A 2,932-nucleotide genomic window follows, 5' to 3' on the forward strand; every position below is an offset into this window, starting at 1 on the left:
TTCGTATGCAGGTAATTTCTGTACAGGGTTAAAACCTACATGGTGGAAATTGCTTAATCATGGGAAGATGTTGAGACTTATAGATGAAGAAAATGAAAAATTATTTTTAGACTAGTGGCCCCGAGGATTAAGGAAGGATAAAGTGAGTCATAGGGGTTTCTTATCATTTACAAGATTACCACTATAATAACTTCATGGATGACTTTGGCAAGGGAAGTTCATTATTTTATAAACCATATTAGTAAGCATAATATCATTAAGGTTGGATTTTCTAAAAGGTTGCAAGTTCTTGCAAATCATACTAGGAGAGCATAATTTGAAGGTGGGAATGTTGAAATTTTTAGAGATTTGAAGATTATTATAGATCAATATGTTTTCTAATCAATTTTTCATGCTATAATTATGGATGATGTGGATATTAATCTTAGATATCCTTGGATGACCTTGTTGGGTATGATTAATATTAATGTGTAAAATAAATTTATGAATATTAGGTACAAGAAAACAATCACAATGTACATTATTCTTTTCTCAAACAATGACAACCCAAGGTGGAAAATGAAGTTGTAATTGCAAGAAACTATAAGCTAATCACGCAACAAGAAAAATCTCTTTCTACTCAGAAATTATAAGAATCCTACATAAATTTCAAACAAAACTAAAATATACCATGATATAAGGGCCATTCATTGTGAAACAAAGTCCTTGTGGGTTTTTCCCAATTTTGGATCGACCAAAATCATTAAAAAATGATCTGAGTTTAAAATTGTTTTGAACTCTAACTTTATACATTGTTGGATTCCAAAAATTAGAGGGAAGTATGCTACATGATTAGATGACTCTTTTCCTTCATTGGCCTTTATTTATTATGATGTGGCTAGATTTCCTAACTCCACATGGAAGTGAGAGAAATAAATAAAATTCTAGTGAAAGTATTTGGCTAAGAGACTTCAAGTATAGGTATTTATTCCACCAAGGATGTGCATAGTCTCAACTATGATAATAAGTACCATACAACTAACATAAGCATAGTCATAAATTGTATCGTCTAAAATACTTAAATATTGATAGGATTAACAATACATATTTGGGACCAACAAAAAAAATGCATATATTTCCAACCAGGCTGAACCTAGGTCGAGGAAATCAAAAATGTTGGATGGAAGAATAATATATCAACCTATGGGATGTAGTCACCATGATTGTGGAAGGCTTGGTCGAGCCTGGATGCCTTGTGGAAAATTTTAATCCTCCATAAGTGCCTCCCAACCTCAACTGCCCCACCCCCCATGAGATTTGGACCAATGGCCTGATGGGGACTAGATGTAAAAAATTGGGGTAATACTGAGAGGGGGTTGAAATAATATTATGGCCAATTTTAACAATCATTAACACTATCCAAACATTCAAATATTAATCATGTAAACAACACATTAAACACACAATAACACCATAAATCAAACAACTACACATATGAGACACACATATTTACGTGGAAACCCATAAAGGGAGAAAACTAAAAACTTCATGTCTAAATATTGTTGTAGGCTACAACCTACTATTACATCATATTTTCTGGCTCCAACTATAAGGAGACAGCCATCCCTTGAATTTACAAGCATCCACTTGAAGGAAACACCAGCTCCCTAATCTTTACAGGATTTAACTTGAAGGAACCACCAACTCCCCATTATTTTACATGCATTAACCTGAAGGAAGTGATAAACTCCCTGATTTACAAGCACCAACTTGCAAGGGGGCCCAACTCCCTTTCTTTACAAGCTCTAATATTAAGGAAGCACCAACTCCCTAATGTTTTATAGGAAAAACATGAAGGAAGCACCTACTTCCTGATGTGTAGGCACCAACTTGCTGACCTAACAAATACCTCTTTCATAAAAAAAATCACTCAGATCCATAGAAATTCTATCACCTTACTCTTTCACATTTATGTTAGCTACTCTTCCTATTTTAGTTCTTTATCAACTAGATATTTCATTGCACTATAGACGCACTTGAAACAATCAACACTTATGATTTCAACTCAATCTATTCTCTGCAAATCTTTCCTTAGACCCAAATATGATCACAACTTTTTTGATATATTATGGAAAATCTTTTCTGCAATGTTTTTGCTAATCCTTTCCACTATATAATAACATCATTAAAATCTGCATATTCTTCCCTAGATATAACTTTTATATTCAACTCCTACAACTCTCTTTTGCTCATAATCCTCTCTGTTACAACTTAGATCTAATATCTACATACATATTTGTTCTAATCTTTAAACCCAACTTGGTCCTCTCAACATTCTTTAGGCACTGTAAAAAAAAAACTTGGCCTTTTTACAAACTTGATCCTATCACAAACTTTGACCTGTTGCAAACACAACCCTATCACAAACCTGACCTTCATTATTCTCCTATGCTTTGCAACAACTACCGATCATTTTGCATTGGAACACTTCACAATCACTCAAACTACATTTCTCATGAGCACATCCATATCCTCCTGCATTCTTCTTCTTCTTTTTAGTTTAGACCCATCAAATACCATGGGTGTAAATCCATTGTTTTCTCCATGGAAATCCAATTAGACTATAAAAACATCCATGAATTTTTGAATTTATCTACAACCATCAAGACTATAGATTGGTTCTCCATTCAATAATGTTATATTTCTTCTATCCAACTGTCGGATAATTTAATCGAGACCGTGAATTGGCTCCTCGATTAAAAACACAACACAAAAGGCTACATTGTCACAACACAACACTTTTCCATCAAGTGCTCACCTCATCCAAAATTTTGATATGAAATCCCTAAATCAAAACCAATGCTCCTCAAACCATCTTGTAGGTATTTTTATTGAATATTGTATTTACATATGCATCATCCATATTTCTTACAAAAATTAGATTTTTGGCCAA

The sequence above is a fragment of the Pinus tabuliformis genome, chromosome J, assembly GCF_031772625.1.
Source record: "Pinus tabuliformis cultivar Carrire ecotype Pingquan chromosome J, CPIR1, whole genome shotgun sequence".
NCBI classification, from domain to species: Eukaryota; Viridiplantae; Streptophyta; class Pinopsida; order Pinales; family Pinaceae; genus Pinus; species Pinus tabuliformis.